The following is a 24569-nucleotide window of genomic DNA, read 5'->3' on the forward strand; positions in this document are numbered from 1 at the left end:
CTAGTTTACGTCTGTTTTTATAAGACTTGTGTATGTGACTACGTCACCCCGGGGCGCAGTAGGGAAACAGTGTATGGCTCTGCCCTGAGCTCAGGGGAAAGCAGCTGTAACAGCCTGCTGGGAGGAAGGAAACCTAAAGAGGGCGATTACTTTAGTGGCGAGCGGCGGTGTAGAAACCCAATGGCAGGTAGGAGGAGGTGCATACTGTCATGCCTGAGTACTATATTTATCCAGACAGCTGTTACAGGAAGAACTTTCCATAAGCTATCCTTTCTATAAGGAATTATTTCAGAAAATCACTTCTGAGTCTGCTACTTTTCAATAAAAATAATTTCTCCATGTTCTGGAATTTCTAAATGTGAATACTATATTTATCCAGACAGCGCTGGTCCGTCGCTGAATAGGGAACCTTTACACTGTTCCGGGTATAAAGAGGCAGATACTGACGTAACATACGATTTACGCATGCGCAATTGGGTGTGAACGCTCAGGAGTCGTCGTGGCCGACACTCCTGTGATTTGCAGTTAGAATCAGCCTGAGAGTGACGTCAACATAGGAGGAGTTTATGATCGTTTTTTTTGCTTAGAACGGCAGTTGTTTTTTTTTTTTAACAAATCAATTCAGTCTGCATTATAGGATGTGAATAAGTATGTTTGCACTAATCGTGTTGTAAGTAATGCATTCAAGCTAGTTTATTTTTAGTGTTGACTGTCCCTTTAACACACTGACCTCTAATCACATGCACCCACATGGTGAATTTCCTTTGCTTGTATTCCCCACACAATCAATGTGGCCACCAGGACTATGGACTTTTGTTGTAACTTTCGCCAGCTGAGGCTGTCGAGGCAGTTTTATGAATTCTGCAAGGGACATAACAGTGATGTCTGCTCCCGTGTCAATCTTAAAGGCATCTTTGGCTCCCATTACAGTAAGAGTAACCCTCCAATCTTCTTCTGAACCAGACCGTTCAACAACAGACCCCACAAAAGACACTTCTTGACCCTCCTGGTCGCTATCCACCTGCATCTCCTTAATGTATTCAGTTTTACACACCACTTTAAAATGGCCCATTCGGTTACATTTTCTACATCTTTTGTCTTTAGCAGGGCATATGACACTCTGGTCATGGGCACGGTTGTACCGTGTGCAGCGAGCATGCTGCGCCCATCCGCTTCTGGGCCTATCTGTTGCCCTTGGTCTAATGCTCACACTGTGCCTTTCACTAGCAGCTCTCCTGAACTGCTGCACTTCATCCACAATACTCTCAGACCTCAGATCAGCACTTTGCTTTTTCACTAGTTCACTCTGGCGGGCCATCCTAATAGCCCCATCTTAAATCAGACTCTAACTGTAGCTTCAGTGAGACTTCAGCATCTGCAGTTCATATGACTATTCTGTCTCTGATTTGCACTTCTTTAGCAACAACAAACTCACAGAATTCAGCTAGTTCATACAGGCTGCGCACAAATGACTCCACAGATTCTCCAACACGCTGATTACGTTTGTGAAAACAAGCTCTCTCATGAATCACATTTCTTTTGGGTACAAAGTGGACACTGACAGCTAGATTTAGAGTTTTGTCGGTAACGACCCGCGTAGCTAACGCATGCTTTTTTTATCCCCGCACCTTTTAAATACCGCTGGTATTTAGAGTTCACAGAATGGCTGCGTTTTCAGTGCGTTAGGCTCCAAAAAAGGAGCGTAGAGCATAATTTACCGCCACTGCAACTCTCGATACCAGCAGTGCTTACGGACGCGGCCAGCTTCAAAAACTTGCTCGTGCACGATTCCCCCATAGGAAACAATGGGGCAGTTTGAGCTGAAAAAAAACCTAACACCTGCAAAAAAGCAGCGTTCAGCTCCTAACGCAGCCCCATTGTTTCCTATGGGGAAACACTTCCTAAATCTGCACCTAACACCCTAACATGTACCCCGAGTCTAAACACCCCTAACCTTACACTTATTAACCTCTAATCTGCCGCCCCCGCTATCGCTGATCCCTGCATATTATTATTAACCCCTAATCTGCCGCTCTGTACACCGCCGCAACCTACATTATCCCTATGTACCCCTAATCTGCTGCCCATAACACCGCCGACCCCTATATTATATTTATTAACCCCTAATCTGCCCCCCACAACGTCGCCTCCACCTACCTACAATTATTAACCCCTAATCTGCCGACCGGACCTCACCGCTACTATAATAAATGTATTAACCCCTAATCCGCCTCACTCCCGCGTCAATAACCCTATAATAAATAGTATTAACCCCTAATCTGCCCTCCCTAACATCACCGACACCTAACTTCAAGTATTAACCCCTAATCTGCCGACCGGACCTCACCGCTACTCTAATACATTTATTAACCCCTAAAGCTAAGTCTAACCTTAACACTAACACCCCCCTAAGTTAAATATAATTTAAATCTAACGAAATAAATTAACTCTTATTAAATAACTTATTCCTATTTAAAGCTAAATACTTACCTGTAAAATAAACCCTAATATAGCTACAATATAAATTATAATTATATTGTAGCTATTTTAGGATTAATATTTATTTTACAGGCAACTTTGTATTTATTTTAACCAGGTACAATAGCTATTAAATAGTTAATAACTATTTAATAGCTACCTAGTTAAAATAATTACAAAATTACCTGTAAAATAAATCCTAACCTAAGTTACAATTAAACCTAACACTACACTATCAATAAATTAATTAAATAAAATACCTACAATTATCTACAATTAAACCTAACACTACACTATCAATAAATTAATTAAATACAATACCTACAAATAAATACAATTAAATAAACTAACTAAAGTACAAAAAATAAAAAAGAACTAAGTTACAAAAAATAAAAAAATATTTACAAACATTTCAAAAATATTACAACAATTTTAAACTAATTACACCTACTCTAAGCCCCCTAATAAAATAACAAAGACCCCCAAAATAAAAAAATGCCCTACCCTATTCTAAATTAAAAAAGTTCAAAGCTCTTTTACCTTACCAGCCCTCAAAAGGGCCTTTTGCGGGGCATGCCCCAAAGAAAACTGCTCTTTTGCCTGTAAAAGAAAAATACAACCCCCCCCAACATTAAAACCCACCACCCACATACCCCTAATCTAACCAAAACCCCCCTTAAAAAAACCTAACACTACCCCCCTGAAGATCATCCTACCTTGAGTCGTCTTCACTCAGCCGAGCCACCGATGGAACTGAAGAGGAGATCCGAAGCGGCAGAAGTGATCCTCCAAGGGGCGCTGAAGAAATCTTCCATCCGATGAAGTGATCCTCCAAGCGGCGCTGAAGACGTCTTCCATCCGGGCGATGTCATCTTCCAAGCAGGGTCTTCAATCTTCTTTCTTCAGGATCCATCTTGCAGACATCCGACGCGGAACATCCTGCTGGCCCGACGGACTACCGATGAATGAAGGCTCCTTTAAGGGACGTCATCCAAGATGGCGTCCCTCGAATTCCGATTGGCTGATAGGATTCTATCAGCCAATCGGAATTAAGGTAGGAAAATTCTGATTGGCTGATGGAATCAGCCAATCAGATTCAAGTTCAATCCGATTGGCTGATTGGATCAGCCAATCAGATTGAGCTCGCATTCTATTGGCTGATCGGAACAGCCAATAGAATGCGAGCTCAATCTGATTGGCTGATTGGATCAGCCAATCGGATTGAACTTGAATCTGATTGGCTGATTCCATCAGCCAATCAGAATTTTCCTACCTTAATTCCGATTGGCTGATACAATCCTATCGAGGGACGCCATCTTGGATGACGTCATTTAAAGGAACCTTCATTCGGACTTAGGACGTCGCAAGAAGAGGATGGATCTGCGCCGGAGGTCTTCAACATGGAGCCGCTTGTCACCACTTGGAAGAAGATGGTTGCCGATCCGGATCTACTCTTCTGCCCGGATAGCATGAAGACTTTGGAGCCTCTTCTGGACCTCTTCAGCCGCCGCTTGATAGAAGACTTCAGCCGGATGATGGATCTCCAGCCCCCGCTTGGGCTTGGATGAAGATTTCGGAGCCTGGAGCGATCGGTGATACCTGGCATGGTAAAGACAAGGTAGGAATATCTTCAGGGGCTTAGTGTTAGGTTTATTTAAGGGGGGTTTGGGTTAGATTAGGGGTATGTGGGTGGTGGGTTGTAATGTTGGGGGGGTATTGTATGTTTTTTTTTACAGGCAAAAGAGCTGAATTCTTTGGGGTATGCCCCGCAAAAGGCCCTTTTAAGGGCTGGTAAGGTAAAAGAGCTTTTCTATTTTAATTTTAGAATAGGGTAGGACATTTTTTTATTTTGGGGGGCTTTGTTATTTTATTAGGGGGCTTAGAGTAGGTGTAATTAGCTTAAAATTGTTGTAATATTTTTATTATGTTTGTAATTAATTTTTTTATTTTTTGTAACTTAGCTTTTTTTATTTTTTGTTCTTTAGTTAGTTTATTTAATTGTATTTATTGGTAGGTATTTTATTTAATTTATTTATTGATAGTGTAGTGTTAGGTTAAATTGTAGATAATTGTAGGTATTTTATTTAATTAATTTATTGATAGTGTAGTGTTAGGTTTAATTGTAACTTAGGTTAGGATTTATTTTACAGGTAATTTTGTAATTATTTTAACTAGGTAGCTATTAAATAGTTCTTAACTATTTAATAGCTATTGTACCTGGTTAAAATAAATACAAAGTTGACTGTAAAATAAATATAAGCCCTAAAATAGCTACAATATAATAATAATTTATATTGTAGCTATATTAGGGTTTATTTTACAGGTAAGTATTTAGCTTTAAATAGGAATAATTTATTTAATAAGAGTTAATTTATTTTGTTAGATTTAAATTATATTTAATTTAGGGGGGTGTTAGGGTTAGGGTTAGACTTAGCTTTAGGGGTTAATAAATTTATTAGAGTAGCAGTGAGGTCCGGTCGGCAGATTAGGGGTTAATACTTGAAGTTAGGTGTCGGCGATGTTAGGGAGGGCAGATTAGGGGTTAATACTATTTATTATAGGGTTATTGAGGCGGGAGTGAGGCGGATTAGGGGTTAATACATTTATTATAGTGGCGGTGAGGTCCGGTCGGCAGATTAGGGGTTAATAATTGTAGGTAGGTGGAGGCAACGTTGGGGGCGGCAGATTAGGGGTTAATAAATATAATATAGGGGTCGGCGGTGTTAGGGGCAGCAGATTAGGGGTACATAGGGATAACGTAGGTGGCGGCGGTGTACGGAGCGGCAGATTAGGGGTTAAAATTTTTTAATAGAGTGGCGGCGACGTGGGGGGACCTCGGATTAGGGGTACATAGGTAGTTTATGGGTGTTAGTGTACTTTAGAGCACAGTAGTTAAGAGCTTTATGAACCGGCGTTAGCCCAGAAAGCTCTTAACTCCTGACTTTTTGCTGCGGCTGGAGTTTTGTCGTTAGATTTCTAACGCTCACTTCAGCCACGACTCTAAATACCGGCGTTAGAAAGATTCCATTGAAAAGATAGGATACGCAATTGACGTAAGGGGACCTGTGGTATGGAAAAGTCGCGGCTGGAAAGTGAGCGTTAGACCCATTCCTAACTGACTCCAAATACCAGCGGGCGGTAAAAAAACCAGAGTTAGGAGCCTCTAACGCTGGTTTTGACGGCTACCGCCAAACTCTAAATCTAGACGTGAGTTTGTTCATAACTATGTCAAAGTCAAATTCTTCCCCTTCTCTAAAAGTAAAGGCATTGAACACTGGCTCCACAACTTTCCCCATAGAGTATAAAAGAGAATTAACTTGTACTTCACCACTTTCCTTGTCCAGCTTGGAAGCAATCCTGAAGCGCTGAAACCGCTGACACCATGTGGACCAAGCTGCAGGCTGAGTGAAATCAAAAGGTTCAGGTGGGGTAAACTTCACATCGTCATCAATCAGGAAACAGAAGCGCAGGCAAGAACTTCTGACACCATGTCATGAGATGCAGGACACAGCAGAGAGGATACAACACTATTTTATTGAAGAGCATGGAAATATACATCTGGTACCATAAATCTCACTTAGTAACTGCGACATAGACAATAACGGACCTAAGCCCCACCCCCATCCGGTGACGTCACTTCCCACTCTTATCACAATATGTTAAAAGCAAGTATTCTTTAAGGTGACAACCTAAATCTAATTCCAGATTAAGACCTCTAGGGGTGAGAGTGCCTAACTGAAAATCCATTTGCCTTCTCTTTTTAAAATTTCGCTATGCAAATTTTAAAATGAATTTTTCAGTTAGGCACGCTCACCCCTAGAGGTCTTAATCTGGAATTAGATTCAGGATGTCACCTTAAAGAATAAAGATATAGTTCTACTTTCTACCCCCATAATAATACAATTTTCTTTTAGAGATATACTTGCTTTTTACATTTGTCTGTCTTTTATATTATTATTTATATAATAATTTGTTTATCATAAAATGAAATTGATTTTTTATTATGTATATTTTAACATATTAGGTATTTTTTGTATATTTAAATATGATCCCTATAAGTGCTGTCAACAACATTAATTGTATGTATTTTAAATTGATGCTGTTATTATATATATTCATCTTTTTATGTGTATTTATAATTCTATATGTATCCTCTGTTAGAATTAAAATTATCATGATTTTTATGTTTTGTTTAGATAAGTTTATGTTTTATTCTAAATCTTTAGTATATTATCAATTTGACAATATAACAAGACAAGCGCTAGAGTGAAGGTGACAACACACATAGGCCAGTTAAATGGAGACATCACCAATAATGGAGACTGAAACAACTTTATTAACATTAAGGTAATAGGGCAGATAGATTATTGTGAGCCCGAACTAAACAAAATCAAATTAAAAAAAACTTAAGGATTTGGCTAATTACATTTATTTACCTAAATATGTGGGTAACACTTTTGGTAATTATTATAAATCTTTATACAATATGAATCCCAAACCAGGTGTGAAAACAGCAGATCTTACCTCCATACAAACATTTTTAGATTCCTTAGATCTTCCTAAAATAGCTGGTGAGAGGGCTGAGAAGCTGTTGGATCTAGTCGCTCATCTGAAGTAAGCACAGTTATTAAAGGCCTTAAATAATATAAGGTGCCAGGTCCTGATGGATAAACTTACTTTTTATATAAGACTTTTTCAGAAGTTCTGCCTCCCGTACTTCAAAGGATACTCACTAGAACCTCTGAGACAGGTTCTCTCCCTAAAGGGTATTTAGAGGTTACCCTCTTAATGATCCCCCTACACTCTGTCAGAATGATCCACTGATCTCGCTCATAAATGTGAACGTTAAATTGTTTGCCAAAATCTTAGCTCTTAGACTAGGGATGCTCTTACCTACTGGGCAGCAACAGCACAAGACGGGCAGCAACAGCACAAGAAGACTGTTGAACATCTTCATGGAATTGGTGGATATGTACCTTCCCCCCCCTATGCCCAGTCTTGTGACAGGGTGAGGTGGGACTATATTAGAGTAGTCTAAAAGTCATTTGGCTTACCAGAGATCTTTTGTAGAGCTATAGGAGCTCTGAATTCATACCCTACCTGTTAGGCCCGTGCCTAGGATTAATCTTGGGCTTCCCAGTCTCTCTAGCTGTGCCTTATGCTCTTGAGCCACTAGAGGGCTGAGGCTTGCTTGTGCTTCTGGAAGACCTTCTGCCTGTACTAGCTGTACTCTATGGCTCCACCTGCCTGCTAACTGCATAGTTTACAAACCAACCTAGGACTATTTAAGGCTGCCTTAAAGCCCACTCTCTGCCATGACATTGTGGCTGAATTGTAGATTTTTTGGCTCCTGATCCTGGCAAGTCTTCTGACCATACTTCTGGATTTTGCATGTGCTTGTCATAAGATTGCACTGATTCCTGACTTTCTGACTCCTGGCTTGTCCTGGCCTTTGCTTTTGTAATTTGTTTTGGATACTGTCTGCAAGAGTGATACCTGATCTAGGCCTGGCTGACCTTTCTACTGAACGTCAATCCTGAGTATCCAGCCCTAGGCCCCAGTGTGGGCATTCCTCCTGTCCTAGGTCCTGTGTGGGCACTCTCTACTTGTGTGTTTCCTCTGCATACTCCAAGTCCTGTGTCCAGTATTTGACTCTACATATTCTAGTTCTTGTTCCTAAACAATAAACTTGCCTAGTCTGTGTTTGTTGTAATGCACAATAAGGGACAGAACACTAAAGGGGGGAGGGTTACTTCTGTATCTTTTAGCTAAAATGACAACCAGTTTCCTGTCACCTCTACTACTGGACTCCAAACCCTAAACCCCACTTCTCTGAGCTTGACACTCCCGCTCAAGTTAACGGGGTGGGATTTTGCTTTATTTGAGAGATACGGACCCCTGTGTCTAATATTGTATATAGGACTAGACTGTATTTATACTCAATATAACAATTCTTTTTCTTGTGATTCAATTACTATTATTTGAGATGTCTGTACATTTTGTTTCATTACCTCAATAAAATATAAACTATTATAAAAAAATAAATGTATTATTTAAAGGAATATGAAACCCAAACTTTGTCTTTTATGATTCAGACACAGCATACAATTTTTAAAATTTCTTTAGTCTCTTGCTATCTTTTGCTGAAAATCAGGGAGGTAAGCTCAGGAGCGTGCACGTGTCTGGAGCACTATATGGCAGCAGTTTTACAATAATGTTATTCATTTCCAAGAGCACTAGATGGCGGCACTATTTCCTGTCGTGTAGTGCTACAGACACCTAGCTTGGTATCTCACACAGAATATCATGGGAACTATTATTATTATCATTTATTTGTATAGCGCCGCCAAATTCCGTAGCGCTGGGTACAGTGATAGGGGTATACAATGACAATGATTTGTGATACAATACAAAACATAACAAAACTAAACAAATCTAGTACAGGAGGAAGAGGGCCCTGCTCCGGAGAGCTCACAGTCTATAGGTTTAGGGTGCAGAGACATAAGGTTGGGGTAGCTTGTTACATTGGTTGTAATTGCAGCAGTGAGTCAGGCAGTTAATGTATTAGTTTGGTTCGGATGAGGGATGGAGGAGAGATGGTAAGCCTCTCTTAATAGGTGGGTTTTCAAGGAGCATCTGAAGCTATACAAGGTTGGAGACAGTCTAATGGAGCGGGGTAGAGAGTTCCAGAGGACAGGAGCAGCACGTGAGAAGTCTTGGAGGCGGGAGTGGGATGTAGAGATAACAGGAGTATAGAGAAGTAGGTCAGAGGTTGATCGAAGAGAACAAGATGGGGAATAATTGGAGATGAGAGAGGAAATGTAGTTGAGAGTTAGACTGTTGAGTGCTTTGTTAGGGTTAATACTTTAAATTGTATTCTAGAGTGTATGGGGAGCCGCTGATGTAGATCGGCGACTTAGGTGGATGAGTCTAGCAGAAGCATTCATAATAGAATGGATGGAGGAGAGGCGGTGTTTTGGAAGGCCATTTAGGAGTAGATTGCAATAATCAATGCATGACAAAATGAGGAAATTAATAAGTATTTTTGTAGTTTTTTGAGTAAGGAAGGGACGAATTCTGGAAATGTTGTGTAGGTGTGAATGGCAGGATTTGGTAAACGCTTGTACAGGGAGTGCAGAATTATTAGGCAAGTTGTATTTTTGAGGATTAATTTTATTATTGAACAACAACCATGTTCTCAATGAACCCAAAAAACTCATTAATATCAAAGCTGAATAGTTTTGGAAGTAGTTTTTAGTTTGTTTTTAGTTATAGCTATTTTAGGGGGATATCTGTGTGTGCAGGTGACTATTACTGTGCATAATTATTAGGCAACTTAACAAAAAACAAATATATACCCATTTCAATTATTTATTTTTACCAGTGAAACCAATATAACATCTCAACATTCACAAATATACATTTCTGACATTCAAAAACAAAACAAAAACAAATCAGTGACCAATATAGCCACCTTTCTTTGCAAGGACACTCAAAAGCCTGCCATCCATGGATTCTGTCAGTGTTTTGATCTGTTCACCATCAACATTGTGTGCAGCAGCAACCACAGCCTCCCAGACACTGTTCAGAGAGGTGTACTGTTTTCCCTCCTTGTAAATCTCACATTTGATGATGGACCACAGGTTCTCAATGGGGTTCAGATCAGGTGAACAAGGAGGCCATGTCATTAGATTTTCTTCTTTTATACCCTTTCTTGCCAGCCACGCTGTGGAGTACTTGGACGCGTGTGATGGATCATTGTCCTGCATGAAAATCATGTTTTTCCTGAAGGATGCAGACTTCTTCCTGTACCACTGCTTGAAGACGGTGTCTTCCAGAAGCTGGCAGTAGGACTGGGAGTTGAGCTTGACTCCATCCTCAACCTGAAAAGGCCCCACAAGCTCATCTTTGATGATACCAGCCCAAACCAGTACTCCACCTCCACCTTGCTGGCGTCTGAGTCGGACTAGAGATCTCTGCCCTTTACCAATCCAGCCACGGGCCCATCCATCTGGCCCATCAAGACTCACTCTCATTTCATCAGTCCATAAAACCTTAGAAAAATCAGTCTTGAGATATTTCTTGGCCCAGTCTTGACGTTTCAGCTTGTGTGTCTTGTTCAGTGGTGGTCGTCTTTCAGCCTTTCTTACCTTGGCCATGTCTCTGAGTATTGCACACCTTGTGCTTTTGGGCACTCCAGTGATGTTGCAGCTCTGAAATATGGCCAAACTGGTGGCAAGTGGCATCTTGGCAGCTGCACGCTTGACTTTTCTCAGTTCATGGGCAGTTATTTTGCGCCTTGGTTTTTCCACACGCTTCTTGCGACCCTGTTGACTATTTTGAATGAAACGCTTGATTGTTCGATGATCACGCTTCAGAAGCTTTGCAATTTTAAGAGTGCTGCATCCCTCTGCAAGATATCTCACTATTTTTGACTTTTCTGAGCCTGTCAAGTCCTTCTTTTGACCCATTTTGCCAAAGGAAAGGAAGTTGCCTAATAATTATGCACACCTGATATAGGGTGTTGATGTCATTAAACCACACCCCTTCTCATTACAGAGATGCACATCACCTAATATGCTTAATTGGTAGTAGGCTTTCGAGCCGATACAGCTTGGAGTAAGACAACATGCATAAAGAGGATGATGTGGTCAAAATACTAATTTGCCTAATAATTCTGCACTCCCTGTATGTTCGGGTTGAATGTGAGTTCTGAGTCTAGTGTGACCCCAAGGCAGCGGACCTGGGGTGAGGTGTTGAGAATAGAGTCTCCAACCATCAGAGAAATATCAAGTGTTGGATGTCTCAAAGAGGGGGGAATAAGAAGCAGCTCAGTTTTGGACAGATTGAGTTGGAGGTAGAGTGAAGACATCCAAGAGTAAATTGCAGAGAGGCAGTCAGAAATCTGGTTGAGTAAAGAGGGTGAGGTATCAGGAGAGGAAAGATAGATTTGGGTATCATCATTATATAGGTGGTACTGGAATTTTAATAAAATTGTATGTTCTGTCTGAATCACAAAATATTTTTTTTTTTTGGGGTTTCATATCCCTTAAACTGTATTAAAAATGTATCCAAATTCTTCTGCATAAAAAAAAATATTTTATTGAAACATTGAAATTCCATATTTAAATAATATAGAAAAAAACAACAACTTGTACACACACAGTACACACACACAGTACACACACACAGTGCACACACAGTACACACACACAGTACACACACACAGTACACACAGTACACACAGTACACACACAGTACACACACACAGTACACACACACAGTACACACACAGTACACACACACAGTACACACACACAGTACACACACAGTACACACACGCAGTACACACACAGTACACACACGCAGTACACACACAGTACACACACAGTACACACACACACACACAGTACACACACACTACACACACAGTACACACACACACAGTACACACACACAGTAAACACACACAGTACACACACAGTAAACACACACAGTACATGTAATGTCCTTATATAGCAAACATTAACTCTTTATATGAATGATGCACTTGCAACTTCTAAATGTAACTGGCACTTTATTCACTGGATGACATAACAAGGTGCTCCTATAGATTAGCACACAGTAATATGGATAGATACACATATATATATATATATATATATATATATATATATATATATAGTCCTTTATAATGAATGGCTGCTGCACTCCTTATATTAGCAGTCCTGTACAGTGTGTATGCAGCACTATAGTAATCCAGGGAAACTGATAACTGCATAACTGTTAACTGTATAACTGCAATATAACTTATAATGTGTAACTGACAGTTCTTACTCTTCCTGACTAGCTGATGCTGTATCCTCTGCAGTGATCTGTAGCTGACATTACATTTATTAGTATCAGCAATTGTCAGAGCCTCAGGTTCAGGCCTTGTACTTTTCAACTGCATCACAAACTGTCACAAGATGGCTTCTCTGAACTGTTCTGATTCTAAGCACAGCTCACTTGATGACATCATATTTGTACGGAAGCCTCAATGTGCCATCTGACCAAACCAGGAAGTAAGCACAACACTACATCTCCTTTCCTACTTATTTTTTTTTTAATAAACTTAACTGCACAACAACAACCGTAAGATAAATCAGTCTTCTCCAGCATCCTCTTGTATTGTGGACGTGAAAGCTGCTTCTTGTTTCTTACGTTGACAAAAGTTTTTCTGATATGTTGCATGTTGTCTCCGGCGAGTGTCTCTGAGATTAACTTCAGGAGACCAACGAACAACAGGTGTTCGTTGCCTGGGAGTACGAGCATGACTATTGTGGTCCTGGATATAATTTCCTGACTCATCATTACAAGGTTCTTCTACTGAGGCTGGTATTTCTGAGTCATCTTCTGTAGTTGAGTCAGAGCCTGTGTTTGGCTCATGCCAAACACCACCCCAGATATCAAAGTCATTGTCTGATTGCATTTTTATGTGATGGTTCTCACCAGCCTGTTCTCTCCTCTCTAGCCGTGGTCGTAGTTGGTTCACATGGCGGCGACACACACCTGATTGAGTGGTTATCACATACATCTTTGGGCCCTCAACCTGGGCAACAACACCTGGTGCCCATTTTTCCTCTGTATGGTACACCCTATACCAAACCAAGTCTCCTTCTGTATAGGTCCGTGAAGGTTTTCCCACTCTCATTTTATCTTGCATGATGCGGACTGTTTCTGCTACATCTGGTGTGATTAAATCCAGCTTTGTACGGATCTTCCTGCCAAACAATAGTTGAGCTGGGGCAACTCCTGTGGTGGGGTGTTGAGTAACCCTATATTGTTGCAAAAATTGTAAAATGTTTTTAGTATTAACCTGCTTCTCTGCTTTTAGCGCTTTCAGGGCCCTTTTAAAGGTTTGGACAAATCTCTCTGCTTGCCCATTGGTGGCTGGGTGATATGGTGCTGTCCGATGATGGTGAATTCCATTCGTATGTAAAAAAATTCTGGAAGTCTTGTGACACAAACTGGGGACCATTGTCTGTGACCAGTTTTCTTGGCAACCCAAATACTGAAAACAGTCTTTCTAATGCTGATATGACTTCAGTAGTTGTAGTCCTTGTCATTGGAATTACTTCTGGCCACTTAGAGTGTGCATCAATTATGATTAAGTAATAGATTCCATCAATAGGACCGGCAAAGTCCAAATGTAGTCTCTCCCAAGGAGTAGTAGGCCAGTCCCATGGTTGTACAGCTCCTCGTGGAAGCTGTCCTTGAGCTTGAACACACCCTTTGCATGCCATAACATAGTTCTCAATGTCCTTATCAATGGCCGGCCACCAAACATGACCCCTAGCCTTCTGTTTCATTCTGACAATGCCTTGGTGTCCTTCATGAAGGAGTTTTAACGTAGCTTGCCGTAGCCCATTAGGAACCAGAACTCTCTCACCCCATAAAATACATCCATTTCTGAGTGTGAGTTCTTTCGCTCATAGTATGTATGCTCGCTGCACATCACAGCCAGTTCTTGGCCAGCCATCTCTCAAATACTTTGCCAGAAGTTGTAATTCAGTATCACAAGCTGTCTCCTTTGCAATTTGTTTGGCATGTACTATACCCGTAAAACACACACTTGGAAGGCTTTCTTGAACAAATGGTAAGGAATTCATTAGTGGAAGCCTGGACATGGCATCAGCATTGCCATGGAATCATGGGCCCGGTATTTGATGGAGTAATGATATGCTCCCAAAGTTAGAGCATACCTTTGCAATCTAGCCGCTGTAGTGGTTGAAATTCCTTTCCTTGGATTAAAGATGGTAAGCAGTGGCTTATGGTCAGTTAAAAGAGTAAATTGTCTACCATAAATATAGTTATGGAACTTCTTAACAGCCCATACAATGGCCAATGCTTCCTTGTCTAATTGGGAATAGTTCTTCTCTGCCGTCGTTAGAGAACGGGAAGCAAAGGCTACCGGTCGGTCTGTCCCATCTGGCATTGTGTGTGACAATACAGCCCCTAAACCATAAGGCGAAGCATCACATGCTATCATGAGTGGTTTCTGAAGATCATAGTGCATTAACATGCGGGAACACAGGAGTAGGTTCTTGGATTCCTGGAAGGCTTTATTGCATTCACTGCTCCACAACCAGGGTTGATTTGTCTCAAGAAGCTGATGTAGTGGGTGTAACGTATGGGCTAGCTGGGGAAGAAAACGGTGGTAATAGTTAAGGAGACCAAGGTATGATCGTAGTTGTGATGCATTCTGTGGTATAGGAGCTTCTTGCAAGGCCTTGACTTTGTCATCAGCAGTGTGTAGACCATGACAATCTATAACATGGCCACAAAATTCTAATTTGTCACGCATGAAAGCACACTTCTCCAAGTTGACCTTCAACCCGTAGGTCATTATCCGCTGCAGTACCCTGTCTACATTGTGACGATGTTCTTCCTCCGTCCTGCCCGTGATTAACATGTCATCTAAAAGGCATTGTACATAGGGTAGTCCATTTAACAGTTCTTCCATGGTGCGTTGCCAGATGGCTGGTGCAGGAGCAATGCCAAAGACCATACGATTATATTGAAATAAACCACGGTGAGTATTGATGGTGAGTAACCTGCGGGAATCTGGATGTACTTCAAGTTGAAGGTAAGCATTTTTTAAATCAATCTTTGTGAAATGTTGTCCCCCAGCTAAGTTAGCAAAAATCTCTTCTGTTCTGGGTAATGGATACTTATCCACTGCTAACTGTTCATTCAACACCATCCTAAAGTCTCCACATATTCGGATCTGTCCATCTTTCTTTCTTACCGGTACAATAGGAGAAGCCCACTCACTACGATGCACTGGGGTTATAATCTTTAACTCTTCTAACCTCCTCAGTTCAGCATCAACTCCTGCCCTTAAAGCAAATGGCACAGTTCGTGCTTTGAAAAACTTTGGCCTTGCTCCAGGTTTTAACTGTAACCGTACCCTTTTGTTCTTAACTTTTCCCAGAACATTTTTAAACACCGGGGCATATTTGGTCTTAATGTTCTGAATCCACTGGGCACGATCAACTCTAATATGATGAACTTCACTGTTTTTGAGGCTCTCAGGCATGCCAAGGGCCCGTATCCAGTCCCTTCCATAAAGAAGTGGGCCACCTGATTTTAGTATATATAGTGTAAGATTGGCAGTTTTACTGTTTGTACACACAGATACAGATGCACACCCCAGTGGCGTCAAGACTTCTCTGGAGTATGTTTGTAACTTCAAGGTAGTGGGCTGCAGCAATACTGGAATTTTCAGCTGTTTCCAATCTTTAATTGTCATAACTGAAACTGCAGCCCCAGTATCTAAGTCCATGGTCAAATCTTTTCCTTCAATATTAACATGAACGGTCAAAGGCTCAGACCCTGCTGTCATGGTGTATACAGTCAAACTCTGAACAGTCATTCCCTCTTCTGAATCTGATGTGGCTCCCTTATAAGCCAGGTGGTAATTTCCCTTCTTATGAGTTTTGCTTGAGACACTCTGCTGAGATCCTCTGCAAGCCTTCTTTAAGTGTCCTATTTTACCACAGCCATGACAACGAGCATTTTTAAATCTGCATTCAGAAGCTACATGATTCTGTGCTCCACATCTGTAACAGTTAATAGGCGATGCTGCTTTTGCTGAATATTTACTGGCTGGTTTAGTCTGTTGCTTCACATTAGAGAAAAATACCTGTTCTTCCTTAGTGTGAGAATGCGTCTGCAGTAAACTAGTGTCTCGTGTGGCCTGTTCCAAAACAGAAGCAATCTCTAGTGCTTTATGGAAGGTCAGGCTCTCCTCTGTCAAAAGTCGCCTTTGAATAGATTCTGTACTGATACCCATAACAAACTGATCTCTAAGGGCAATATTCAGATACTCCCCAAAAGCACAGGTGCTGGCCAATTTCTTTAAACTGATTGCAAATGTAGATACAGTCTCTTGTACCCCTTGGCCCCTGCTATAAAACTTTAACCGCTCAGCAATCTCTAATGGCCGTGGTTGGAAATGTTGTGTTAAGATCTGTATTATTTCAGACAAAGACTTGGTGGCCGGCTTTTCTGGGTGTAGCAGATCTTTTAGAATCTCATATGTTTTAGCACCAATAGTTGTCAGACAGACAGCAACAGACTTACGCCTAGATTTAGAGTTCTGTGGCCAAAGGGGTGCGTTAGCTACGCCTGCTTTTTTCTGGCCGCACCTTTTAAATACCGCTGGTATTGAGAGTTCACAGAAGGGCTGCGTTAGGCTCCAAAAAAAGGAGCGTAGAGCATATTTAACGCAACTTCAACTCTCGATACCAGCGGTGCTTACGGACGCGGCCAGCTTCAAAAACGTGCTCGTGCACGATTCCCCCATAGAAAACAATGGGGCTGTTTGAGCTGAAAAAAAACCTAACACCTGCAAAAAAGCCGCGTTCAGCTCCTAACGCAGCCCCATTGTTTGCTATGGGGAAACACTTCCTACGTCTGCAACTAAAACTCTAACATGTACCCCGAGTCTAAACACCCCTAACCTTACACTTATTAACCCCTATTCTGCCGCCCCAGATATCGCTGACCCCTGCATATTATTATTAACCACTAATCTGCCGCTCCGTAAACCGCCGCTACTTACATTATCCCTATGTACCCCTAATCTGCTGCCCCTAACACCACCGACCCCTATATTATATTTATTAACCCCTAATCTGCCCCCCACAACGTAGCCTCCACCTGCCTACACTTATTAACCCCTAATCTGCCGAGCGGACTGCACCGCTATTATAATAAAGTTATTAACCCCTAATCCGCCTCACTAACCCTATAATAAATAGTATTAACCCCTAATCTGCCCTCCCTAACATCGCCGACACCTAACTTCAAACATTAACCCCTAATCTGCCGACTGGAGCTCACCGCTATTCTAATAAATGTATTAACCCCTAAAGCTAAGTCTAACCCTAACACTAACACCCCCCTAAGTTAAATATAATTTAAATCTAACGAAATTAATTAACTCTTATTAAATAAATTATTCCTATTTAAAGCTAAATACTTACCTGTAAAATAAACCCTAATATAGCTACAATATAAATTATAATTATATTATAGCTATTTTAGGATTAATATTTATTTTACAGGCAACTTTGTATTTATTTTAACCAGGTACAATAGCTATTAAATAGTTAAGAACTATTTAATAGCTAAAATAGTTAAAATAATTACAAAATTACCTGTAAAATAAATCCTAACCTAAGTTACAATTAAACCTAACACTACACTATCAATAAATTAATTAAATAAAATACCTACAATTACCTACAATTAAACCTAACACTACACTATCAATAAATTAATTAAATACAATATCTACAAATAAATACAATGAAATAAACTAACTAAAGTACAAAAAATAAAAAAGAACTAAGTTACAAAAAAGAAAAAAATATTTACAAACATTAGAAAAATATTACAACAATTTAAAACTAATTACACCTACTCTAAGCCCCCTAATAAAATAACAAAGCCCCCCAAAATAAAAAAATGCCCTACCCTATTCTAAATTAAAAAAGTTCAAAGCTCTTTTACCTTACCAGCCCTGAACAGGGCCCTTTGCAGGGCATGCCCCAAAGAATTCAGCTCTTTTGCCTGTAAAAAAAACACATACAATACCCCCCCCCCAACATTACAACCCACCACCCACATACCCCTAATCTAACCCAAACCCCCCTTAAATAAACCTAACACTAAGCCCCTGAAGATCTTCCTACCTTATCTTCACTATACCAGGTTCACCGATCGGTCCTCGGAAGTGTTGATCCAAGCCCAAGCGGGGGGCTGAAGAGTGACGTCCATCCTCGGGCTGAAGTCTGGATCCAAGCGGCGGCTGAAGAAATCCATCATCGGGCTGAAGTCGGAAGTCCATCATCGGGATGAAGTCTTCTATCAAGCCGCATCTTCAATCTTCTTTCTTCTGGAGCGGAGCGGAGCCATCTTCTTCCAAGCCGACGCGGAACATCCTCTTCAACCGACGCCTAATCGCCGAATGACGGTTCCTTTAAATGACCTCATCCAAGATGGCGTCCCTCGAATTCTGATTGGCTGATAGGATTCTATCAGCCAATCGGAATTAAGGTAGGAATATTCTGATTGGCTGATGGAATCAGCCAATCAGAATAAAGTTCAATCCGATTGGCTGATCCAATCAGCCAATCAGATTGAGCTCGCATTCTATTGGCTGTTCCGATCAGCCAATAGAATGTGAGCTCAATCTGATTGGCTGATTGGATCAGCCAATCGGATTGAACTTGATTCTGATTGGCTGATTCCATCAGCCAATCAGAATATTCCTACCTTAATTCCAATTGGCTGATAGAATCCTATCAGCCAATCGGAATTCGAGGGACGCCATCTTGGATGACGTCATTTAAAGGAACCGTCATTCGGCGATTAGGCGTCGGTTGAAGAGGATGTTCCGCGTCGGCTTGGAAGAAGATGGCTCCGCTCCGCTCCAGAAGAAAGAAGATTGAAGATGCAGCTTGATAGAACAACTGATACGTGAGACACATCAGTGAGCTGGACCACTGAGAGGCTCCAGTCTGCTTCAATAGCACCATTGGGTGCGTCTCCTTTGTGAGTATCCAATTGCTACCCTGTTAATTGTTATATCTGGTATCTGGCTATACTAGGCCATGTTTGGCGCCTCTGTGTTTTCTTTTTTTCTAGTTACCCATCTTTCAGGAAGACCATCCTAAGACCGAGAGCTGCCTACTACTGTTTTTTTTTGGACTTACCACTGATTGGGACTATATCTATATCACTTACTGGACTTTATGTTGGTACACTTTTATATATATGTATGTTTCTGTATATATATATCTCTTATAAGTATTAATTTAGTTAATTTAGTTGATTAGTTAACTGATATTGTTTGAACATATGTTTAGTTGTTAGGCTATAGGAGGCGCCCCCTAAGGGCAGTAATACACATTGATGTGTATTACACCCTCATTTCATCCTCTATACACTATCTAGGTCACCTATAGGGGAGCTGTACTCCATTATAGTGGTTTGTTGTTTAGTTTAGCATTTTATATATATCTATTATCTCTAAATTAGAGTAACCTACTCTATTTTGATCGCACACCTACCTATATCAGTTTTTAAACTATAGGTTGCTGATTATTATCACTCTAATAGTATCAATTCATACACTTATCACTTATTGGTAGAACCAACAATTTGGAATAGCAATATTGTTAGTTATTGTTTTCCAAAATGCTGTCATCTTCAGAAAGAGCTAACAAGAGGGCATGCATAGAACAGTCAGGTCCTGTAGGATCTAACCCACCACTGTCTCTACAGTCCTCTTTTAACAAACTAGAGGCGTTACTAAAAACAGAACACAGACACTGGTGGGATCTTGATACACTCAAAAAATATAAGAATAAAAATCAGATCCCTAGGGGACTTAGGATGTTTAAAAACTGCTCCTTCAAAAATAATGAAGGGGTGCTTAAAGAATGGGAGAGTGCTCTAAACACCTGTTCTATGACCCTTATGGAGATTTTGATCAAACACAGACAGGTGTTGGTAGATGAAGTAGGCCTTGAAATTGACAACCTCCAAAAAGAAATAGACACACACAAATCATCACCCCAATTTGAAAATCTTATGAAGAACACATATGATAAAGCTGATGAATATCAACAGCAAATCATCAGCAATAAAAACAAGAAAATGGAGAGAGATGATGATGATTATTCTAAGGGCTTAGTCTACACCTACAATCGTGTGAATAGGATTTCAAGACATAATGGCCATAATAGATACATGCACAACCAAGAGAATTATAATGCAGATAACAACAATAGAAGTGAAATACAGACTGGAGTCAGGAGACCCCCTGGTCCCCCCTACAGGGACACTAAGTCCCCGTGGACCAACACCAATTTCACCCCTAACACATATAACTCCAATATGTCACATCATAAAACTTTTACACCGAGCCACCAATCACATAACAATTATGCGAACCAAAGGGTACACAATCAAAATCAACATTATCACAAGAATAGGGAATATCCTTCCACCTCCAATATGTACCCATCCACACTTAATACGTATCAACAACATACTGAGGGAGCTTCCAATAGCCCAGGACATAACCATCACAATACTTACAGGCAACAACCATACCATCATACGATGGGATCTAATGATACTGACCAAAGATCACAGGAACATAGCTTCTCACATCCTAACAGATTCCAAGTTTTACATAACTTGGAGAATAAAAATGGTGAAAATAGGAATACTAACACCCCACAAGTTCCTTCTCCTTTTTTAGGGCCAGGCCACCTACATCAGGATCCTCCGGTATGGCAAGGCCATGGGGGACCGTCTTTGCCCCAAAGACAAAAAAGACCATTCGGAAACGAGGATCTAGAGGTAAATCCATCACCCGCAAAAAGGAAAAATTAGAAAAATTCAAGAAGGGGATCTTTAATCTATCATCCCATCCACTATCGGATGATGAGATTAGAGTTCTGGGGAGGGGTCTCTCTTTCAGCCCGTCCAACCATTTTAGTATGTACGAGATGTTTGTAGACATCAACAGCTATGTAAGAAAATTATCACTACAGAAATATTTTGCTGAAAAAAAGCTTAAAGATGATTCTATGAGACCCATTACCACAGACCTAATGGATGCCCATCTAAGTGATGGCTGCCTGGTATATGAACCCAGCATGCTTATAGAAGATCTATATGATGGATATATTCATACCAATTTGAGGCCAAAATCCTCTTTTGTTCCACCGAAGAGTAGTGGAAACCACATAGAGATATATGCCAACCTAGTGTTGGAGGATCTAGAGAAACTGGCCAAAAAGCAGAAAAAATTAAGATATAAAAATAATCTTAACTATAAAGAACAGAAAGCTTTGACCAGACTCATTAAAAGATCTGACCTTGTGATCAGACAGGCAGACAAGGGTGGGGCGATAGTCCTGCAGGACATGCAGGACTATTTAACTGAAGCCGATCGTATCCTCAATGATAAAGAGTATTATGAGGTGTTATGTGGGGACCCTACATCCAAGTTCTATGACCAACTTCAGGGAATCTTACAAAAAGGCTTTGACATGGGTATTATTACCAAACTGGAAAGAGACTTTTGTCTACCCAAATACCCGTGCACGGCCTTCTATTACCATCTACCCAAGGTCCACAAGGACCCCATTAAACCGCAAGGTAGACCCATTATTGCTGGAATAGGAAGCCTGACTGATTCCCTATCAGCATATATTGATAAGTTCTTACAGAAATTTGTTATAACCTTACCCTCCTATATAAGGGACTCATCTGATTTATTGATGAAACTCAAAAACCATACCTTTGATGAACAATGCTGGTGGATCACATGTGATGTTGGAGCTTTATACTCCAACATCCAACACGAGTTAGGTATTAGAGCTGTGCGATCCTACCTGGAAGAGGATCAATATATGCCTGGTGAACAAGTTGATTTTTTGATTACACTGATCAGTTTCATATTGAAACATAATTACTTTCTCTACCAGAGCAAATATTACCTTCAAGTGAAGGGGACGGCCATGGGCACCAGGTTCGCTCCAAGCTTTGCTAACCTTTTTATGGGTAGCTTTGAACACCTGTATATCTACAACTCACAGTTTGGAGCGAACCTGGTGTTCTATGGCCGCTATATTGATGATCTCCTTTTCATCTTTAAAGGCACTGAGGAAAATATCCATAACTTTGTCACACATTTGAATAATAACAACTTTGGGATATCTTTCACATATAACATTCAAAAGGAACAAATTGAATTTCTTGATTTAGTCCTTGGTAGTTCTCCAAATGGACACGTATCATCAAAAACCTTTTTCAAGACAGTTGATTGCAACAGTTTTCTCCACTTTGAGAGCAACCACTATAAATGTTGGAAAACGAATGTCCCTTACGGACAATTTAGACGGATTAGGAGAAATTGTTCATCAATTGATGATTATGACACACAGGCCAAAATTATTGGCGAGAGATTTCTTGAAAAAGGCTATCCACCAGACCTGATATCCAGGGAGATGGATAGGGTCAGGAAAGAAGATAGGTCGAATTACTTCATTAATAAAGCTGGAAACCAGACTGTCTTCAAGGATACTAATCCCCCCCTCTTCATTACCAGATATAATTCTAACCACCTTGCAGTAAATAAAATTCTCAAGAAACATTGGTCTATCCTCACCAATGATCCTACCCTTAAGCAACTTTTGGGTGACAAACCCAAGGTAGTTTATAGGAGGGCACCAACCCTAAAAACAGCTCTAGCGCCGAGCAAAATTGTCAGGGACAAATACACCAACAATAATTTATTCCCAGGCATTCCACGGGACATTAATAAACAGAAACTTATGGTATCAAAATGTTTTAGAAAACGTTGTGGTATGTGCAGTTTCATAACACACAGAGTATCATCGTTCACATCTTTTGTTACAGGAGAATCATTTGTGATTCAGAATCGTATAACATGTGAAACATCTTTTGTAATATATTTGCTTAGCTGCAAATGTGGGGTGCAATATGTGGGCCGCACTTGCCGCAGGGTCAAAAAAAGATGGGGGGAACACTCATATAACATCAAAAAATTATCTAAATCTCACAGTGTCTCAAGACACTGTCTGAATCTCCATAAAACACTCAAAGACCCCATGAGGATAACACCCATAGAGATGATATCCAGATCCAATAAGGATGCTTTTATAACTCTCAGGAGAAGAGAATCCTTTTGGATCAAGAAATTAGTCACATTACAGCCTTATGGCTTGAATGAAAATCTAGACATGGCTTCTTTTTGATCTGACCTATTACCAGCGTAATCATCTCTAAGGCAGATCTAACAAGTTATGGTTACTCAGAATATATAGGGAACAATCCTGTCTCCGTTCAACGGTTAGGGAACTCACTTGCCTCTGCCTAATTTCTATTGGCACAGGAAGAGTCCCTTCCATTATCCCTTCACGTTCACCTTAGGGTGTCCCGACAAGGCAGACTGCTCCCTTGTATCATGTACCATATAGGGTCCTATATCAACCATTCTCAAATAATGGTTAGTTAACCCAGGTATTATTCTTTCAGATGTGTAATTCTTTATATATGGCCTCCACGACTATGCTGATGCATGGACCGAGAAAGCAGACCTAAGCTGTGCCTATCCCTATCCAATGGATTTAGAAAGCAGACATATGCTGCGCCTACCTCTATTTACTAGAAGACGGTATCCCCTTACACTAGTGAAATGACCAGTGCCTTAACTTATTATTAGTTTTTTATAAATAACATTGACTGCTTATACGTCACAAATATGGTTTTAATACCCACTTAGACCAATAAGGTGATGGTATAGGTACCTTAATTCCTGCACCTGAACCCCTTTGTTTTAGCCCTATAGCCAGGGCTAATATCTGGTTTAGAAAGTTCTTTTATTTTAACTTTTATATTCTGGTATGAGAGAGTCCTCCTTTTCTCTTCATATTTTCCTTCCCCTATATCTCTAGCAGTATGTTATTCATACACCACGTAGAGAATATCACTATTAGAAGTGCCCGTTGGATTGGGCCATCACTCACACGTTTGCACAGCACATTACATTCTCCTTAAAGTATGATCCACACACCATTCACAGTAGAATACACACTAACACCATACACATCACACTTATAATATTCACTAAGAACGATCTAACACTACATGTTGTTAATCACATATTAATATCATACACTTCCCACTCATAACCATGATGATGGCAGATCATTATAGCACAATCTGCACATCACCCTATCTCACATCACTAATCTCACTATATCATCACATCATGGATAAACACAATTTGATATTTTATTATCAGCATATGATTACAAAGGTCGGATAAATTCAACATAATAATACTATATGTTTTGATTAGAACCGAGTGCCTACTAGATGTCTATGACAGTATTACATTTGGTGCTCAGAGTTGTGACACAACGCTCTATTTATGAGTGCAGGCAGCCTAGATATACTTTGGATATAACATCCCCTGCCAAATAGATAGGATCGCA

This window comes from Bombina bombina, chromosome 7 (assembly GCF_027579735.1).
Source record: "Bombina bombina isolate aBomBom1 chromosome 7, aBomBom1.pri, whole genome shotgun sequence".
Taxonomy (NCBI): Eukaryota; Metazoa; Chordata; class Amphibia; order Anura; family Bombinatoridae; genus Bombina; species Bombina bombina.